The 22,183-nt window shown below is 42.4% G+C and overlaps 1 protein-coding gene across 2 annotated transcripts in view; it reads right to left on the reverse strand.

Moving 5' to 3' along the window:
- BMPR1B (bone morphogenetic protein receptor type 1B) overlaps nucleotides 1-22,183 on the reverse strand; it is a 297,524-nt gene that overhangs the window by 252,271 nt on the left and 23,070 nt on the right. Inside the window, exon 2 of one of the 2 annotated variants that reach the window (XM_080369111.1) lies at nucleotides 6,623-21,733. The gene's annotated coding sequence lies outside the window, so the exon portion shown is untranslated. Of the gene's footprint in view, nucleotides 1-6,622; nucleotides 22,004-22,183 lie in introns of those variants that run through there. The other variant, XM_080369110.1, reaches the window with a different exon arrangement.

The raw sequence follows: 22,183 nt of genomic DNA on the forward strand, positions 1-22,183 counted from the left end.
CCATGAGTTCAAAACACAGCATGTGTCATTCAGATCACATTGGCTTTTGTCAGGAAAGCAAATTTCATTCAAAATGAAAAAGTCCTCAGACATTCACTAGTTCTTTTACAGAGAAGCTTGGTTACTCCCCATCAATGGATTTCTGAGTAAAAAAGTTATACAGGTTATCTTTATTTCCTTTCATTTTTAATCCAACTATTGATTTCTGCAGGTCCTCAACCAGCAGCATCCCTATTACACTGAACAGCCTAGCAACATGGCATAATCCCCACTGTGAACAATTATATCTGGGGGGGGCGGTGGTGGTTCTGACTTGCCTGAGGAAGTAGCACCCAGGAAACAGACAAGTCTAAACTCTTGCAATATGTAGTTATCAGAGAAGAATTATTTAGCTTCAAGTTAAAAATATACTACTCCTCTTCAAATGTGCAAATATGGATTTGCCTGCTGCTCCAATGGCTGTCAGGGAAAACACCCTAAAACCTGTTCCTTCCATAAAACAGAAATCTGCATCTATGTGATGCCATTGCTGCTCACGTACCGCTGGCAAGCATAACTCACATGTACACAGTTATCCCTTAGACGGACCCCCAAAGTTTACCATCCATTACCAGTTAATGCCAAAATTCTGGAGGAAACCAGTTTTGCTCTTTAGCTACAGTAAAGTGATTACATCTGTGCCAAGGCAAACTTGAAAAAGGAGATTAATACCTGTAGGAAAAATGTTTCCTGTTGTAAGAAGCTCACCTCAAGTGACAGGGATGGGTGTCCCATGAAAACCACTGAGCTAGGTGGACTGTATGAATGCAAAAATCACACCAGCAATCTTAAGACAAAGTACCTCCTACCATCTCTCAAACAGAAATTATACTGGTATTTTAAACCCTAAATGCGACGCAGATCCAGTTTCACATTCATAGTATTTGCAAGGTGCTGAACATAGTAGCCCTGAATGCCTACCTAGGGCTCGTGAATAAAGGAAAAAGACAATATATACATGATTATTTTTAAAGATGAAAGCACAAAACAGTAACTGAACAGTAACTGAGTAACTGAAGTCTCATTCTGTCCATCAACAGCACCTTGGGCTCGACCTCATCCTCGACCCAGGGTCTCAAAACACTTTTCAAGGGGTACTTGTGTCTGCAACCCACTGGACAGAACCAGAGATACACAGACATCGTGGACCCTGCTCAGCTCAAAGGGTTTCTCCACTTCAATTCTCCAGTAGGACAAGACCCTACAAGACTTGCCTATGAATAAAAGAAGTCTATGACGCCTGCACACACTTAATTGTATTTCTGCAGGCTACAAAAGTCTTCCTATATTCATTTTAACAAACTCTACTGAATAGTTATGCCTGAAGAGAAATTCCCTGTTAGGGAAAAAAAAAAAAAAAAACAAAAAAAAAAAACCACAAACCAAACTGTTCATCCAACTTCAGTAGCAAATGCAAATAGCTAATTAACCTTATCTCCATTACACTGTCCTGACTTTGCAATACATCTGGCACAGAAGCAAGAATTTTTTTGCCTTGCCTAAATCTCACATATGTAGAGAGCCTACAATCAACAGGCTCTGAAGCAAATCTGACTAGCAAAGATTTAGCCTCTGTGTACACCTATGCCCTCTGCACTGTATTCTATATGCACGCTTGTGGATGTCATTTCATCATCACTTCTAATGGGGAAGAGAGAAATTGGCAGATACATGAAGAAAGTTGTATTTAACTATCTGGACACAAATAAAGCTGTGTTTGTGTACTTAAGAGAGAGAAAAACAAACTAGCCAAACCCTGTTCATATACACATTAACGATCCAAGGCAAGTAAGTCTATTATTTAACCCACCACGGGGGGTGGGCGGAGTGTCCCCTAAAATAAAATGTGCCCAAAATATGTGCTTCATCATTTCACTTTTTCATACTCTGTATTAAACACAACTAATTTTTCTCGGCCCAAAGTGGTAAGGGTAAAGAAAAGCAAACTGGACAAAAGGTCAGATTATACTGAAATTGAAATATTTATCAGAATACCTATTTCTGCCAAGGACAATAATCACAAAGGTAATGTCTCATTTGATCCTTAATTGACCTGTGTGGTTTTAATTAGGAAGGGGGATGGGAGGGAATTAACCTAGAGCTAATTACAGTCTTGATTCTACAAAACTGCAAGTGCGTAATTTTATTCACATGAGTATTCCTCAGTGAAGTTATGCATGAACAACTACATTTGTAGCTTCAGGGAATGAGTCTTGAATAACTTAACCTTTTAAAAACTTTTAAGTGGCTGCTTTATAAATATTTCTTATATACAACCCATTTTGTACTTTAGGCTTTACATGTGAAATTTTTTCTGAACACCAAACAATATTTGCTTTTGTTTCAGAAAAACAGCAACAGTTATGTTTTTGTTAGGAAATAAGTTGTAGTTTTAAAGAATGAATGCTTTAAATACATGCATTTATTCATCCTGGGCTGCAAAATGACAGTCTTTGGCTTCATGACATCAAAGTGTAGAGGTATGTAGCAATGTATTTTGACTTTAGCACTGAATTAATTTTCAACGTGTAACACAACCAGTTTCCGGGGAAGAAAATTCCCCGAGACGTGTGTACACGCAGGTCCCTGCATACTACAGTTCAGTCACTGCTGGAAACACGTTCTGGAACAGGTGAAGGAGGAGCCCACACTCACCGATGGTCTCCTCACACCCACGTCGCGACCTCAGCCTCTTCACTACATTCAGTGGTTTCTGCCCATTTCTTCAAACTCTGCGGACCTGCAGCACGCCACAGATGACTCCAAATACCAGTTATATAGGACTCAAAATCGTAACCATGACTTCCACGCAAGTGCCCTCCCAGCTGGCCACTGCACCACGAGATGAGGACTTGTTTTACACCCAGACTGCAACAGAAAGTAACTCCTCCAGCCTGCTTTCCCAAGGAAATGTTTAGACTTGCTTATCTGTGGATAAACGCATCTGCCAGATCCTCTCTAATAAGTTTTGAGCCTATTGGCCAATTATAACAAAATCTCACACAGGTTTGGAGACCTAAAAGATATTCGCTCTGACAAGTGGCAGAAAAGCCGGCAGCTGGGCTGAGAATACAGCCCCCCTTGGTGACCCTGTGAGGAGGGCAGCTGGTGCAAGGACATACCACTTGGCTAGCAGGGACCCCAGCCTTGGGACACAACACCTAAGAAAAGAGGTTCCTTTGGGTTTTGCTTCTTATCAAAACCCTCCAACATACCCTGTGTACGAGAGCAATTAAAACATACTGCCTGTTGTCCAGGCACACACAGATACACGCTCCTCTGTGTGTGCGGTGTAAGCACTCACACCTGGGTGTGCGCACACGGCACAGCGTGAACTGATCATAAAGAATAATGGATCACACAGGAATTTCTTTACAGCTTGATGAGGTGTTGACATTTTAAGCAGAGAAAAGTAAACTCAGTAATGTAATGCTTGAAAAAACTGGTATAATGTAATCAAACACTGCTTTATAAAGTATTTTAGTTACCTCAAAATCATTTCCTTACTACAAAAAAAGTCCAGTTCTTATAGAAGCTATAATAGATAAATCTTTCCTCCTTCCACACTCCCAAAAGAACAAGGTTACTGATGTAAAACATGATATGATGCATAGTTATCATCAGAATGTTACAATTTGTAGACTTTTAAAAATCTTTTTATATAACCCTTGTTACATTTTTTGCTACCCAAACCAGATACAAAACAGCAAGAGGGAAGTGCTTGTCAGAAGCAAGTCTGGTCTGAAACCTGCACTAGTGAAGAAAGCAGTTTGACATGTGAACTTCAGAGCAAACTGCCATGTTTTCTAACCAGTTTCCTCCAAGTTTTGCCTACTAGCAGCAACATTCTCAGTTTGTTCAAGACAATGTGAAAATAGGAGCTCATCTCTTCTGAAAAGGAATAAAAATACAAATGGTAGTAAGTCTAAGATATCGTTTATAGTTTGTTTTATGGGGTATCACCCATAGATCAAATTAATTTGTTTCTGTTCAATATTTCCAGTATTTACAGCGCAATGATCTAGATAATTTTGGCATATACAAGTCAGATACTGATATATCTATAAATCCTCACCAATTTCTTAAGCAGAGTGATGACAACCAAGATAATCCTGTTACTTTATATGCTATTCTATTGTTGCAACTACTCTGAGGTCAGTAGAAAATACCTGTCACAAGTTTTTAGAGACTTTTCTGGCTTATCCCATATTCTATCTGAGGGCTGTAAAACTACTTGGATGGCTGTCGTTAGCAGCGGTGTTTAGGCTGAACCCAGAGACACCCCTTCACTCCCCGCAGCACACTGCGTCAGGTATTGCATTCATACCACAAAGCAGCCACTTTCCCACAGGATTTACAGTCTAGGTAAGTGCTCTGTAGTCAATGGCAAGCAATCACTGGTTAAGAAACAGAGCAGCTCATAAACATTCATCTGGAAGAAAAAAAAGAAAAAAAAGTTAATCTTGTTTCTTGGGAGTAGTAACACATCATTTCCCACCTGAGCATCAGACTTCCTCTCATTGTTTCCTTGCACCTGGCAACAGATATTATGTCTTACATATCGAAGCTCTTGTTTTCTAGGAAACAATATGCAGAGAAGAGTGACAGAAACAGGCAAGAAAGATGAGATGCTGGGAATAGCCTTTGTGAATCTGTCAGTTTGCATCATCACCAACCAAAGCTCTTTAAAAGAGTTTCAAGACCTGAGGGCTTGAGTCTGCAAAGCAGTGAGCGTTCTGGCCTCACTGCAGCAAAGACCCCAGCACATGCATCACTTTAATTACACAAGTGCACCAATTAAAATGGACCCACTTCTACCCTTAAAATTAAGCACGTACTTAAGTGCTAACTTCAAGCCAGAGCATTCAGTATACTGACCCCCAGGAAGGACTGCTAGGTCAGGGATGTGCACGCACACACACAAATGTAGACAGGTACAGATACAACTACCGTAAAGGCCTGAGGGGTTCCCCACCCCCCACCCCACTGCACAAGTGTCAATCAAGAATAACTCGGCTGAAGCCAAGCAGGGTAGTAGGTTGTGGAAAGACAGTCAAGGCCCTTAGGTTGTATTTACCATGATGAATTCCTTATTTTGAAATAACTGCAAAACTGTTTCATAACAATGCAAAGTTTCAACACATGAACCAGAGAACCTACTTACAAGCAGATCACAAATCCATCATACCACTCTAAGAGTAAGATGCTACTTTGTTTTTTTTGGTTGCTTTTAAAAACCTCTGAAAGAAATCTACTCCCTGCACATGCAACATTTGCCAGGAAAAGAAAGCAGGACTAAGTGGTGCCATAAGCTTCTTGCTAGTTGTCAGACAGATCCGATTTTGTCCTCTGTAGGCAATCACATGGTAGCCACTCTGTCAAATTAATGTACACTGCCTCCATGAGTTATTGCCAGAGACTGTAGCTTTTAACATCCTAACTTTAACGTGCCTGTCGTTCAAAATGATTATTCTCAGCAAACAACGATGGCTGTACTCACTTCTTTCTCTTAAGACAAATTTCAAACGAAGCAGAAGAGAGCATTTCAGCCTGACAAGAAGATAACAGGGGAAACACTGGAAGGTTATAAAAGCATGAATGGGATGGAGAGGAATAGGGACCAGTTCTGCACTATCTCTATGCAAGACATAAGTGCTATCAAACGAAGGTTCGAAATAAAAGGGTGTGGTGTTTGACACAGCGTATAAAGTCAAAGCTATGAAGTTCCTTGCCACAGCACGTTGCAGATGCTTAAAGTTTACACTGGGTCAAGGGGCAATCGGAGCTTTTCACAGAGGGGAAAACCTGCGAGGCTATAAAGACACCAGCTCTCCCTTAGGAGGCATCCAAGCTGCAAATGATTGTATGCTGAGAGAGCCTTCTAGTGAATTATCCCTACACACCTGCCTTATTTTTACAGCCCACCCACCCCCTAGCCCCGTTTGTGGCACTCAGACCCGGGACGCTAGGCATACGTCTGGTTTCATCCACACGAAACGGTGGCACTTTCTGTAATTTACGCGCATCAGGCTCTTAAATCAAGCAGCCAAACGCTATGTTACCGAGCAGCGTCACCCAAAAACCCCCAGCGACACGGTGCGACCGGTCAACCCGAGTCCAGGTCAGCCCACGGCAAGCGGCGGAGCCCGGCGGCCAGCGGCGCCGCTCCGGGGACTCACCGCGCCCTCCGGCACCTTCGCGGATAAACAAGACGGACTTCGACAAACGGGCGTTTTGATTTAAAAGCGCGTTTCGGGAGCACTGGGATTAATGGGCAGCCGCAGGCGCGCAGGCGAGACGGGCCCCCCATCCCCCGCCCGGCAGGGCACCGCTCCGGGCGACGACTTGGGAACGGCCGAGAGCGAGCGCTGCGCACCACGCGTGGGACGGCCTGCGGCGGAGCTGGCCGAGCACCCAGGTCGGGGCAGGCAGTGCCCCGGCTTCGGGCTGCAAGGCACCGGCGAGCTTTCACCACTCCCCCCCCGCAGGCCGGGCACGGCAACCCCCCGGGTCCCCCGCCGCGCAGGTGCCCGGCCGCCCCGCCGCAGCATCCCCGCTCCCCGCCCGGCCCCGGCGTCCTTACCGGCTGCGTGCGGAGGCCGGCGGGCCCCGCCGAGCTGCCCCTCCCCGGGCTGCCTCCCCCGCCGCGCCCGCTCCCGCCCGGCGCGCAGCCTCTGCGCTCGGCTTCGGGGGGTCCGGGGTTTTCTCTCCCCTCCTCTCGCCCTCTCCAGCTCCCACTAGTGATCGCACGCCCGGCCCGCCTGGAGGATTCGCCGCCGCCTCCTCCCGCCCCCCCGCGGGCGGCCGGCGCGGAACTGCCGCCTCCCCGGCCCCGCCGCCACCCGAGGGGACCCCCGGCGGGGCTGCCGAGCCCGCGGACCCGTTTCCCGCGCCCATCACCCCCAGCCGAGCGAGCGGACGCCGCGTCCCCCCGCGCCCCCGGCCCGGTCCCCCTGCTCTCGGCTGGCAGGGCAGGGAGATTTAAGAGAAGCGAGGCAATTTACTGCCAGGATTAAATTAACAACTGAGATAAAACAGACAGCGTGGGAACAGCCGGTTGAAAAATGAATCGCCGATACATCATATAGGGTTTATAGCATCGGCAATAACTTATTGCCGAGCGTAGGCTGCGCCAGGGCCCCAGCAGAGATGCTCCTGCTGTAACTTAGTCTGTAACTGTAACTTAGATGTTGTACCGCATTGCCCAGTCACTCCAGCACCATCCCAGGCCACCCTATGGGCTCAACAGAACACTCAGCCCAGGGTTTCCAACCTCAGCGTTATTGTATCACTGCTTCCCTCTTTTCTATGATTGATCACAGAAAATAATGGATCAGCAGTTCAGGTTATCACATTAGGAGCCTGTAACCACCATTTAGTCCACAGTAACACATGTTAAAATTTGTGACTTCTGAGGAAAAGGTGGATTTAAAATGGAAATGTTTGGGGTATGACTGCATTAGCATTCTAGTGTCCATCAGGAGCGCACTGTGAAGCCCTTGTGGAGCCACCTCTGTGCACAGACCACAAGCAGTAAGCCAGAAAACGCATCCCAGGAGCACACCTAACTCACCTTGGGACCAACAGGCGTCCCGTGCACCAGGCAGGGCTGCAGCCAGTGCAAACACACTGACCCGTGTGTCCTCAGGACCAGCTGCTGCAGATGGCAACTCTACTGCACCACACTCCCTGGTGGTGCAGACACACATTACCATAACCCCATATCATTTCAATTTCTCACACTCAAGAGGAGTTAATGCTCTCCGCCACTTTCCGAGTGGGTTGATATTTTAATGTTACATTCCCATACACAGAAGCTAGTCTGTCCCCCTTTGACTCAGAACATTTAATTTGAAGAATATTGCATCAGCATTTTGCAGCAGCTAGACGGAAGAGAGAGCAAACTGGCTCCGAAGGAGGAGAGTTGCTTCCACTGCAACTCTCTCTCTGTTCTCAGGCCCCAGCCTATACTCTGCCACTGTAGGCCTGGGCTTTTTTTACATGTACCTCAGTCAATACTAGATGCAGAAGCAGAGAACTACTTCCTACTAGCTGAGGCAAATTTAGAAATGCTGAAAAAACTGGGAGAAAGCCTGTTCCAGAAAGATTTCTGGATTGCTTTTTCATGAAATCTGTGTATGCAAGTTGTCCTTGTGCATTTCATGCTTTGCACTTTTTTTGGCCTGCATCCTAGCCGCAGCTCATTATAACACAGGTATATTGTCTATTATGAGCCTAAGGTTTCCCTCTCGGCAGAGATACTTCACTTTTTAATTCATTTCCATCTTCTATTTGTCTCAGTCTTCTCTTGTTTGTTTGCAGGAGTCAAACAGAAGTACTGGCTTTTCTAGAAAACAGCTGAATAACTACCCCATGCTGCACAGGCAAGAGAAACCTAGAAAACAGTGAACTCAAAGAGGAGGGGGGGAAAAAAAAAAACCCAAAAAACAACCCCACCACCCTCAGGAAGCAATAAAGAGAGGGATGAAAAGGAAGAGAAGCCATAAAATAAATAGAAAGGGAACAAAAGGAAGGTGTAACAGAATTTAAAAGTGCCATAAATTGAAACAGTTGGCAATGAGAAAAGAGACATTACAACCACTTTTTTTTTCCCACACTGCCAAACAGAGAGGTTGAAAAGCATGGTTGCCTTTGAAGCACAAAAATAATTAAAAAAAAATCTACTGCATACGTGAGAATGAAGGATTTGTGCTACAGCACTCCAATGCTAGTGTGCCCCAAAGGGGCAAGTTGTTTACCAATTTCCTTGAAAATACACAACATATCTTCAAAAACATGTGCCCTTCTGAGCTGTGATGAATCAGCAGCCACAGAAACTATGCAGTCCTGGACTGAGCTCTAACAAAGGCATGACAGTTTTCCTTTTCTCTCCACAGCCTCCAGCTAAACTTCTAACTTCAGCCACCATTCTTTAAGTCCTAATTATATCAGACCCGATTATGAAAATACTTGAACGAAAACACTCAAAAGATTGAGCACCCAGTGACAACAGCAAAAGGAGATGTAGTATTTCTGAACAAGACATTGTTTGAGGTTGCGGGTAATTGTCTAAATCTTCTATCATTGCTAAGGTAAACAGATAAAACCACAAAAATGTTTAAGCCTCCTGGCAAAGTTTTCAGCGTGCTTTCACCTTCCTGACCTCAAAGCGTTGAGCAGTACACTACTAGTACTCTGCAAATCCTTAAGATACTATGTGTTGTCAGTGGAAGAGAATCCCTCTCCTAACACATGCAAATAAACCATTCGGTAGAAAAACAAATATTGTGTGATCTCTTCACCTTTTTCTATGTTTAGAGAAGACAACATGGCCCCCTTTCTATTCTAGAAGCAAATGCTCTCTCTTTCCAAAACAGTAGTATTCTCTTTCTGTCTTGTGAGAAGCTCTGCAGCTTCACGCTTTATGCATTGCTTTTCCTTGGTAAACAACTTCACCGAGCCTGTCTGTCATTTGGTGGCCCTATGGACTTCACTAAGGAAAAACAAACACATAAAACCAATTTATTCCCATTTTCCTAACTGTTGATCAGACATTATTATTCTTCTACCATATCGAAACTGCAGGTTTCAGTAATGCAGCAAGAAATGGTGCTATCATGCCTGATTAAACAGCATTTGTTCTCTACTGTACAGACAGGACGATACGATATTTCATGGCTTTCTTGCAGTTCTATAACACGATCACATCTCATCTTCAAAACTCAATACCAAGCTTCATTTGTCTTTGTTTACTCACAGATTACAGCTGATGGTTCTCTACCATCTGTTTGCTGGAGTATCGTGTCTGTAGTGCAGTGCTGTGATTTTCAAATCAACCCTTAAACTGTGATAAACAGAATATCAAAAAGCTCCATCAGCCAGCTAGAAAATTACTTAGGAAAGAGACAATTGCCATGCACACTTTGTCAAAAATGCTTTTGTTTATCAGGTACACTGATCACCTACCCTATGTCTCTTGTAGTATGTTTATAAAAAATCCAAACAAGTAAAATGCATTCTAATGGCCGAGAGTTGATCCAAATGTTATCTGCAGACTCAAGTTATGCTTATTTATATGCAGCAGTGTCTTTTTATTTCATATTTGCCATGCAAACTCTAGAAGCTTAGGATCAAATGTACCTCTTGTTACCTCACTTAGCCATAGGATGCATGTGTAATTATATGTGTTTGAGTGCGTGCTACAATGGGAGTAAACCGCTGACAGCCCATCTCAATAACAGAGGAGGAACAAGAAGAAAGGGTACATGCTTCCCATGTGAAATGGTAATTGCGAGAGGGACAGAGAATTGGAAAGAACATAAAAGGCACTATATTTGAACAAAATTATTTCAGACAGCCATTCCCAAACTGAGATCCAGGGACTAACTCCCTCCTGGGGAGAGCAGCTGGCTGCCTGCCTCAGCATCTTTCACCAGCAAGAGGAGCCAGCAGTCAGCCATAACATCCTCCACAAGTTTCAATGTGCTGAAGTCCTCTCCTTATGAATTTCTGGCATTCACAATCCTTATTGATTTAAATAGGGCTGGAAAGCCATCAGAACTGAATGCTGAACATCTTTTCTAAATAAGAAAATTTAGACTACAGAAGTCTGTAGAGGAAATTTAAAAGAATGAAAACAAACAACTGTCTGTAGGACAATAGCAGCAGGGAAGAATGCCCTCTAATTAAATCTGTTGCCTGTAATGCTTTTAACTTCAGTGAAACTACCCAGTCTTAAACTGCAGACAAAGTATCATGGATTTAGGGTACACCCTAAAGCACCCACAGACACCTTGCTGACAGCAGTGGCACACCAGAGTCCAGTGGATGGACTCGCTCAAACAGCTCTTCACTTGCCTAAGGCTTCCACGGACTGGGACTTCAGGCTCCACCTTTTTGTGGATTTTGTTATTGTTTTTTCAACCTTCAGCAGTATTTTATAGCTTCTGCCCTCTGAACCACTAACTATTTTTACAATATGGATTAATCCCTTTTCCAGTTTAAGGAAACAGCTGAGATAGCAAGCTTTAACAATTTCATATTCTGAACTCTAATTAGTTTAATGTAATGTTATTTGTTCAGGAGTGTTGGTCCTTTAGTCAAGTTTCAGTATAATCCCAACATAATCCCTGATTTTTTTTCCCTTTTACATCTCATACTTCTCCGAAATATTTTTAAATGTTTTGATCTACTGAACACTTACTGTGTGCCTTGTTTTGTACTCAGTATATTCTTTGATCACTTCTTTGAAACTTAATCCAACAGGTGTTATTTTAATTAAAAGCAAGTCTGTCATCGTACTTTTATAATAGTAATTTCATTTCACTTATGGAGTATATTTTATGCCTTTTCTTCCTCTTGCACCTCCTTAATTTAGGACTCACGTAGTAAGTAGGACTTTTATATTTACTGTTTGTTATTCCTATATAGGGTGTATATATAGAAGTATTCTTATTCTTCCTATACTGTAATGTTATTTGATATTAGTGGGATTTCCTCTTGGATTTAAACCCTTGAAAAGGGATGGGCTTTCTGGAGAGCATAAACTGACCAATTTAATGCAATAACAACAGCAGTTCTCCCTGAACGCAGCTGTGTTGTCACAGGGGATAAAATTCAACTTTTTGCAGAAAAACAGTGAAAGATCTAGATATTCCTTAAGACATCAAAACAAGGATAGGGGCTGTATCTTGAAGCAGCCATAGAAAGTTCTTGGAATAAAACTGTTTAAGTTGTTTTACTTTTATCCAGTGAGCTACAAGACTACCATGTGGAGATTAGACACTAGTGGAAGCCTGATGAAGTCAGCAGACCCCGCACAGAAAAAGGTACATTTCTTTATTAAGATCTTCCTTTGGACATGTTTTGCTTTTCTAAGTATGTCAGACTGGATCTGGAAAACGGGAGTAAGAAAACAGATAATTTCTACACCGGTGACCCATCCACCGCAAAGTCGTCCCATGCTGAGAGGTTTCATTCTCCCAGTGGAAAGGAACAGGGTCTAACTTAGTTTTAAATTAGATGTTTTTTTTATTTGTGGGTACCCTTTTCACCAACCACAGGTCCAACCATACAGTGCATTTCTCCTATATCCAAAGTGAAATTTGTTAAAATACAAAAGGTATTCAGTATCTCATAAAAGAATCCTTTTCATTTGCTCACAAGCCATGGAAAACAAAAGAGAGCTGAAGTGTAGAACATTGCATGTCAGGGATAAAACACCACTAAGAGCCAGGGAATTGTCATCACACTGGCGTTACATCAGACTATAACTATCTCCAGCACTATTTCACTAGCTCTCCCCCTACACGTCACTGTTGCACGGTGATCTGTCAGTCAAACAACTCTAAAAATAACAGCCAAATACCCTCGCAGTTATGGCACCCCTTCCTTCCTTGATGTGCTATGCTTTCAAGATCTGCCATGGCACATAATCCACTGGACAGCTTCTCTCTTTTGCAATGCAAAGAGGATTTCCAGTGGTTTAGTATCCTGGCTTTCTCCTGATGAGGCTCCAAGGAATCAGCTTTTGGATGAGTTAATGACAGAGCACCACACCAGGTGAAACCCCATGGGTACAATGTCCAAAAATAAGGAAGTTCCTTTCTCTTCACTTAATTATAAGAAAACCCAGAAGTTTATTGGCAAGAAAACACATAAAACCTATGCATCACATCTAGGAATCACCCACCACACCCCCTCCCCACCCACAGCTTTGCCATGCCCTCGCACTACTCAGATTTGAAATAGTCATCATTGTAATATTCCACCCTACACACACTGGCTATAGGACTAGCTGCATATTGGAACTTTGGAAAGCTAGTCATTTGGGCCAAATCCTGCTATTGCAATTTCTCTTCTAAAATAAAGAGAAATATCATAATAAAAGAACTTAAGTCTTTATAACGTTATTAGGAGGAAAGAGAAAACTTCTAAAGAAATTTTCAGTCATAAAAAATGGTAACCAAACAACCCAGAGGTAAATACTATTAAAGAAGCAAACAAAAAAAAATAATCACCACTTACATATAATTTCCAATATCCAATTACTGTAAGTGATATAAACAAATGAAAGAAAACCAACACATTTGAGAAAGGATCCTTTGCTCTCCAACTGAAGTCCTTACCCAGACATTGGAAAGCTCATCTTTCCTTCCCTGGCCTGGTCAATCCAGCTACTTCATACACAACAGCAGAACAATTTCAAGAGTAGCCAGAGAAAACTTCCCTGTCCTACCACAGACTTCTCGTGAGAGAGATCCCGAGTTTCCCACTAGCATCTTTTTATCCCAACCACTCTCCTGGAACAGATTGCAGCTCAGATGCAGAGACCCCCATATCATTATGTCCTTTGTAACACCTACTGCAGATGGGACCATGTGTCCCAGCCATCCTGTTAGGGCACTGCTTGGGTTTAGAGGTTTTTATTGACAGAAGTGAGGAAACTGAAATACTTTGCATATACCAAAAGCCATGCAAAGACATTTCTTCAAGTCCAAGACCACAGAGCAATTGGATACCGCAAACTATGTTATAGTTGTTGGTATAGATAAGAACTGGGACAACCACTAGTGAAATTATCCAAACTCTGTAAGAAGCAAGACAGCACTACAAGGAAACTGGATTACAGTTATTTTCCTGCTGTGTCCTGAAACCCAGGCCAAAAAACAACAAAAAAACAACAAAAAAACCCAAAACAACAACACAAAACAGAAAGGCAGAACATTTGTCTGGTGGAAAATAAAGTGGGATTTTTTTAAATTCTCAGTGTAGTTCTTAGCTATAAAGCCACTTATAATAGATGGCTCTTATTTCATAATAAGAATATGATGAAACTGAAAACGGTCTCCTTACACTGCCAAGATGTCAAGAATAAAAGTCCCCCAGAGCCCCAAATATGTCTTAGCAGATAAAAGTTGCAGATGTACACTTGCTGTACATAAACATTGTCAGTCTCTATTAATAAATGCTTGCACTATTTTTCAGCAGATGAGCAGGGCACAGGCATCTCTAAACCCATGCATGGAGGACACAGCTAACTGTATTATTGCATATCATGATGCTGCGCTGGAAGCGGAGCAGAGCAAGAGGGGAGGAGCTACCGCTCCAGGAACTTTTTTCCAGCAACATCCTGGTAGGTCTATTTGCCTTCATCTTCTGCTCTTCTTCATTCTGACCAACCTATTTCACCTTGAGAAGCTTCCTCCAGGCCCTAACAACCATATATTCTTGCACAGTAAACTGATGATCTCATACCTTCTCCATGGTCTTTGGGTAAAACAAGATATCAGAAACACATTTCTCTCCTCCCCTGCTACCTATACTGTGCCATCGCCTAAATCTGATGTTTATTCCATTTTGTTTAGGCAGATGAAAAGTTTACAAAGGCTTGGTTATCAACACTAATTAACACACAGAGGCTACCTGTAAGCATTTAGGCAGCGTCCTGCATTTGCAGGAACACTATATAGAAAAAGAACTGCTGCTAGTGATATACAACCATTCTTGCATTAGAGTTATAGAAAGCTGCTTTAAACCTTTTCCTGTTACTGCTATTGTAATAACAACAAAAAGCAGCAGCACATGAGGCACAGTCCCCTTTATGACCATCCATCACAAAGATAAAATATATGAGATCTATATATTTTACTTCCAGTTCCCAAGGTGAAAAGGCAATTAAACTGTGGAGCATCAGCTCCTGCCAGTTCCGGAAAGTGTTTTACAAGACAGAAATGTGGCCTACAAATCCCTTCTTGCTCAGCCCTTTTTGGCCCATAGACTCTGGCACCGGAGCGGTCTTACTATGGTTTATGTAATGGATGGGAAGTTTGGGGACAGTGTCTGAGCCCCACTGAAACCCTGCCTGCGGGATCCAAGCGAAAGGGAAGCGGTGCAAAGGGCTGGCATGAGAATGCCTCAGTGGGCACATTTACACTGAGCGCAGAGAGCACTGATCACAAGTGGTAAAACTCAGAGGATGCAGATATTGAAAACAAGAAAAAGACTGCCCTGTTGTCTTAGCTGTGTCCTTCACTGTCTCCCACAGGCTTTCATTTTACTGCTGAAACCAGATATACTTGTGGGAGAAAAGCAAGATTTAGGAAGGTGCACTGGAGGAAAAAAATATTTTTTTCTTCTATCCTGCAACCACAGGATCCAGTTTTCTTTTATACAAAACACCCACACCTTTTTTCACAGATCTTTCTGGAAAGAAGTTTTATGTCTATTTATTAATTGTTAACCCTTCAACATTTTAAAGAATGCAGATACATGAGGTTGTAAATCCAGAGATAGCACATACATAGTATGGATTAATTTTATTTTTTTAACAAGGGGGAGAAAACCTAAACCATTACTGGAAAGAAAAGACCCCCCACAACCAAAACAGTCACTGGAGTGGAAGTTTAAGAACTCCGCTATTATTACAGCGCCAGCACTGCTCCCATACTTACAACTATCATGACATAGGAACTCTACTACTCCTTTGAGGTGGTGTTTAAGGGCAGCAGCCCATTACAGGAAACCATTTAAATATATGGCCTTATTTATCCAAATTGTATTTGGCTTTGGCTTCTTTCTCGCCAGACTGGGGAAAGCTGCAAGCATTTTGTAATTTGAAATTATTTTTGTGAATACTGTTAAAGAAAGAAAATAGTAAATAAATCCATTAATATATTAGCCATAAAAGTTAAAGTGGTTGCTATTGCATCCCAGCTCCCCTCTGAATGCAGTCAGCAATGGGTAAACTCTGGACCCTTATAACTCTTTGATTACAGCCCTTCACATTCTTTCTGGGTGAGGTGCTACACTATTGGAGTAGCTGGGTTTTTTCCCCCCTCTCTTTGCAATTGTTATTTTCCAAACACAGGTTTTCATTGAGCATTTGACTTTAGACGTATTATTTAACCAAGTGTTTATCAAACACCTGGAAAATCACTCTCCTTTAAAAACTTTATGATGGAAAAGCAATTACCCTTTAAGCCATGTTTCAAAGTCACTTCCCAGGAATCCTTTGGAACCAAACCTCAGCTTTCTCTCCTGCTTAACACTCAATGTCACCCAGCAAGCATGTAAACTATTGCTGATTCTATTCTTTTAAGATCTAGTACCAAAATACAGATAATGAGGGTTTTTTTGCAATCCATGGCTACTAGTAACTGAAATTCTTAAAAACACTGGGATGAGGTTAGCTTCAAATATTTCTATTCCTTACCCATGTTGAAATTTGTACAACTATCAGAGCCAAGTATGTCTTAAGCTTTTTCCATACACCAAAAGCAAAAAGCAAATATGAATCAAAGGCCTCGAGATTCCAGATGAAAGAAAATGTAAATTAAAAAGTCTGTATAAAAAAAAAGCCAACTTTACGGCAAAGAGAAAAAAGAAGAAAAAACCACACACGTGCCCCCCCCCCCCCAAAAAAAAAACCCCAAAACCCCCTAACAGCAAGCAAGAAACAAGCCAACTATATGTATCTAACAGCCTGCACTCATCCAAATATGGAAAGATCCTCAGCCATTAGGATTTTGAAGGTGCATTAGGCAGTAAGCAAAGATGCTTCACTTTGCACAATTCAGAATTACCTTTTAAATTTTTCACACACCATACACTCACATATGAAACAAACACAACTTTTATAGAAGCTTATTAATGTAAACTTGTCCACATTACCCATGGAAAGTCCAGGTGAAAGGCCAGTAGACTGGGCCACATCCATACACATACTCACCAGGTGGGCAAACAGCCTCTCTAGAGCATAAATTGATTGTAGTTACTCTTCAATTACACTCTGTTTCATCCTTGCCTCACCACAACAGAGGATGCTCGGCTGCAAGGCTACAGTGCCAGAGAACAGCAAGAGGGGCTGCTCAGTGCAGTGGGGAGCCAAGGGCAACCCCAGCATCAGCCGTGACCTACCAGCACCCCATGCCCCCACAGCATCCGAACACAACAGGCAGAGCCAGGTCCTTCAATGGCCCTAGACAGGGCAAGGGGTGAGCCAGGTCCGGGCAGCCAGACAGGAACAGCAGGAGGCAAGGACTGGATAACCATGTGCTAAGAAGGAAGGAACAGGTGTTCAGGCCCGACCTTAAATGGAGCCCCGTCACCTGGGTGGGATGTGTGGGTGGAGATCCCAGGTGGGGCTTCTCTTGGCAATTAATGCTCATCAGCATGCTCAAGCCTCAACAGAGAGCAGTCAGATTGGGAACAGGTGGGAAGTTCACAAGATTGCTGCAGGACTGGAGCTCATTCCCCGATTTATTATTTTGCACATGAAAACTACCTGCCATAACTGTCAACCACAACATTTGAGGCTCTCTTGAGGTCCTAGGACAAGCTATCTCTGTTAATTTGCTGAGGACACTTAGTCCACAGGCAGCTTCTCCAACTATAGCTGGAGTATAAACAAAGTAACACCAGACACTATTGACTTCCTCTCTCCTTCTTGTCAAGAAAATGTATTCTGTTAAAGTGTTCTGAAAAGCCACTGAATTTAAAAGCAACAGACATTTCATACTGGAGGAGTGAAGGGAACAGCCTTGCTGGGTAGACTGGGGTGAATACGTTTGGTTGTCTCACAGAAAACACAAGACAAATTCCAAGTAGTACCAAACAGTGAGTAGTAACAGCAAGCACAAAACGCATGGCCAGTTTCTGTGGTTTATCAAACCTCCACAGGGAACGAAAAATAAAATTAAACTAAGAGCTGTGGCTTGGTCAAGTTCAAATACTTATGAATGCATTTTACCACTGTTTAGAATTCTAATTCCTTGCTAAATCATGAGAAAACTACGAGATTACCCTCAGGATCAGTTTGCTAAGCAAAAGACTGTCACATATTGCTAATTAGCACATATGTAAAGGCACCTAACCATGAAATGTTACTGATCATAGTAATGGATATTACTGTCTTCAAATTCCCCAATGAAATTCTCTTTTTGCAGACATGAGCCTCATCAGAATTATGCTGATGCCTTCAAAAGCAAAGCTATTCCATAAATATACATTCTGTTTACCAACACTGCAACATTTACCAGAAAAAAAGTACTGCTGAGGACCCCTAAAGTGGGCTGTCATTTCACAGTTCCCAGTAGTGATAATGTAATGCTTTAGATTTGTTCTTTGGACCAGATGCTTACCATTTGTGAGATGTTACGATTGTCTCCTAGATTAAGACAATCTCTTTTACAAATTGTACGGATGTTTATTCTGTGCTATTATAGTGTCCATGTAAGCGATCCTGAAGCATCTCCTACAGTCTCCAAAGTGAGGCAACAGCAGCATGAGATGGGTACATGCAGTGATGTTCAATGAAGTTTTAAAATCTAGCCAAAACAAGGAACAGATTGTTGTAATAAAAGATGTTATTTCAAATAAATGTTACTTCCTGAGCCAGGTCATTCTATATGGAAAGCCTGTATGTCAGAGGAGGACATAAGTCATGTGCTCTTAAGAAACGTATCGCTCATCTCCCTCATGGAAAGTAACACATGGATGCATCCACAGCTTACTTCCATCCGTCTTTGTAAAAGCAACTTCTATCAAAAGTCCTCATGTTTTTCCAAGTAGCATACATGGGACAAGCGGGATGAGCAGACACTGTGGATGTGGAGACAAGAAATCCTAATAAACAGAATCCCAGATGATTCCAATGGACACCGGTGGGAAGCAGGGCAGGCAGGAAAACAGGTAGCAGCCACATGGTCAGGTATTTACAGGTCATCTACTTCCCGTTTACCTCTGTGGGTGAAGACCACACGTAGAGCAGGTTTGGAGCAGAAAGCTGTTACAGAAATCCACCTACCACGAAAAAGGTGACGAAAACACTTATGCAATAGCTTCCTCGGGTAACTTAGTGGTTATGTAGTGGCAGAGGTTTTCCAGGGGTGCTACTCTGTCATTATAAATAAGGGCATTTCAAAAAAGTCTAGATCAGATAGATGTTAAACTTTTAAATTATATGCTTCTTTGGGAATCAAGAGGGTGTCATCTGGGGCAAATACACTAAGAAGCAACATACCGGCCAGAATTCAAACATGTGAATGGCCATGGGGACAAAGGGAAATGCCAAACTCAAGCAGCTGAAAGAGAAATGGCTGGGCTGTGAGAAGAAAGCAATGTTATACTGTGAAATAATGAGGAAATGTACAGCATGTACAGACTACAATTCCTTCATGCTGGGAGGCCAAATCTTCTTGTGTAGACTTCTCCCTCGGTATGCACACAGTGCTCTTCTCTGCGAGTTGTGTGATGTTGTATTTTCTGAGCTTGAGTATCACAAAATCTTGCATATTTTTATCAGGAGTATCATGAAAAAAAAAAATGAAAAAAAATAGAGCCTGGGAATACTACAGCCCTTCCAAAATGCTACCATTTAGGGGAAAGTCCCTCATGCTGGATTAAGTTTTAGCGTATTTTGGAAAGCTCTCACTCTTTTGAGGAGGGATTTGGGTGTGTATTACAATACAAATTACTTAAAAGAAAAAAAAAAAAAACCAAAAACCCACATATGTTTCTCTCAAGATATCGGGGGGGGGCTAAAACTCACACATCCTGACCTAAGAAGAGGACCTGGGATTTTCTAATGGAAGGAATAAAGGTCTTCAGCACAAAAGATGGAGAAAATCATTACAGCCATAGTATTAGGTCCAGTATCACCTGCTGCCTACCTGTCTGACAGGGATTTTCAAGCTCATCAATGTAAAGCCTGCACTTTCGTCCAGTAGCGAATATGCACACGTGCATGCACCTACATTTGCTCTCAAACATGCACTGCCTTGTGCTGTACACTCTGCGCAGCATATTGCCAGCATATTAAGATGCTTCACTTCTGGAGCCTTTCAAGTTGTACTACCTTCATTTGTTAGGATTTGCACATTTCAGCAAATGACTTGTCACCTCATCAATGGACTTTGCCTTGCTAGATTGTGTTCATAGGATTTAGAAAATTTAAATCTTCTGAGTAAAATCTTGCCTGCCCCAAAGCATCAGCAACTTTTATTGCATAGGATTATTCCTGCAGCCCTTAAGAACAAATTTTCTGAAGCCTTAAAACAAAAGCACCTGAGTAATCCTGAAAATCATTAAGTGTGAATCCATCCAAAATATTTCCCATCATAATCACTTTTCAGCCAGAGACCATGTATTTGTTCACCCATGCCCGAAGCAGCTGACAGGGCAGCTCGCCGGCTTCCCCCAGCCCAGGAAGCACTTTCCACCACACCCAGGGTTTCTTACAGGTCAAAGCTTTTTCTTTCAATTATGAACGGTGGGCAAAATGTCAAACAAAACAGTTCTTCGCTTAGTTTGGGCTACCACCCTGCCTCTGAAGCTCCTTCCTTTCAGTTCCTCTGCTCCAGGGACTACTGCAGGACATTGCCTTAAACTTTGACAGGGAGCACCTGGACGGGTTTCAGACAAGTTTTATAACTGTGCTGGGCTGACTGGCCAGAGGTCTCTCCAGCCTATATGAAGACCTGCTATTTGTGGTGAGAGGACTCTCTGTTTGGTGCAGAATATTCCTGTTTCTGTAGGCTGGACTCTCATGGCTTTCAGGCTTCAGAGCTTTGCCTGGTTGCTTGCAAAACTGAGGAAGAAATGTCCTTCCCTGCACACACATCGATGTCCTGATGCTCCTTAAACCCCCGCGCCTCTCCCAGAGGCATCAAACCTGACAGTGTACAAGCTGAACTAATGCCAGAGCTAAAGGCTGTTCCTACTTGCCTGTCTGAGGAATCTTTTACGGCAGATTTTTTGACAGATTTGGAAGTAAGCACAGGATGTGGATCATGTACCCAGACCAGCTACCCATTCCCTTCTTGCCATTTTGTAGGCCACCATTGCTGGTGAAATGTTCCCATTTTATTCCCTACTTGTAGTGAACGTCAATAATTCCAGTGTGCCACAGTGGTTTATTTGTCTTCCAGGGCTCTTCTTGGGGAGCAATGTGTAAGAAAACATTGATGAATAATATGTAAAAGGTCAGACCATGCAGTTTGTGTTTTCCCAGAAAATGTAGTAGGATAAATTTAAGAAAAAAAAAATATCTAGTACTGACAACATTTTCTTTTGCCCTTTTCTAGGAAAAAACAACAACAACAACAAAACCCCAAAACAAAAACAAACAAACCACCAAACCCTTCTAATGTTCCAGTGTTTGGTCCCTCTGGAACCCTTCGTCTTTATCCCTCATCCTGGCTACCAGAACTGTCCGTGAAAGCAGGAAACATCAGAAAGGCTTTCTGATCCTTTTCTGCAGCCACATCACTGAACCTCATGGCTATATAAAATAAAAACATCCAGGTAAGGAAATCAACCTATATAAATACTTAGTTTAAACTAAAGGTGATGTCTTCAAGGAAGGCCAGCAGCTTTGCTTTTCCCGTCAGGCAAATTAGATGCTGTGGCCAGCTCTCGCAGTGGCTGCTGCACAGCTTCGCCCAAGCACTTCCATTACTGTGCCTCCATTTCCCATTCCACCCATCTGTCTTCTCTGTTCAGGGTATAAATTCCTTGAGTTAGGGATCCTCTGCATGCCTTAGCACAGAACCTGGACAAAAAGAGCTCTGGTCTTTCATATAGAAACATACTAAAAAATATATGGCAGGAATCTTGCTCTGAATTCACTGTCATTTGGAAGCTTATCTTTACCATAACCTCAGCATCATATGCATTGCTCCTATTTTCTTTGTATCTGTTAAAAAAGAACATGAAACCATCAAGTGACAGGTTGCTGTACTCACTCTGCAATATAGCAAGGCATTACGACACCCCTTCCCCAAAATACTGCAATATTTTAGGTACATTCAATATTTTTTCATAATATAAAAGTTGATATTTCTTGGACTATGAGACAGGACAATACCAGGATTGTCAGCATCTGGCTCACAAGTGACAAATGCACAGTGTCTGAATGGATTTGTTCAGGTTGTTGGTTTTTGTTTTGGGGTTTTTTTTGTTGGTTTTTTTTTTTTTTTTTTTTTTTTTTTGGGGGGGGGGGGTAAATTAACATTCTGCATTAGGTTTTTATGAACCATGAATATGAACATTGACAAAAAGAACCTTCATAGCTCTGTGCTTTCCCTGACTTTGCTCTTTATTCCCAAAGCTGCTTGTGACAACTAATTCATTCCCCTCGATTGTT

Source organism: Falco punctatus (genome assembly GCF_963210335.1).
Source record: "Falco punctatus genome assembly, chromosome: 1".
In the NCBI taxonomy this organism is placed as follows: domain Eukaryota; kingdom Metazoa; phylum Chordata; class Aves; order Falconiformes; family Falconidae; genus Falco; species Falco punctatus.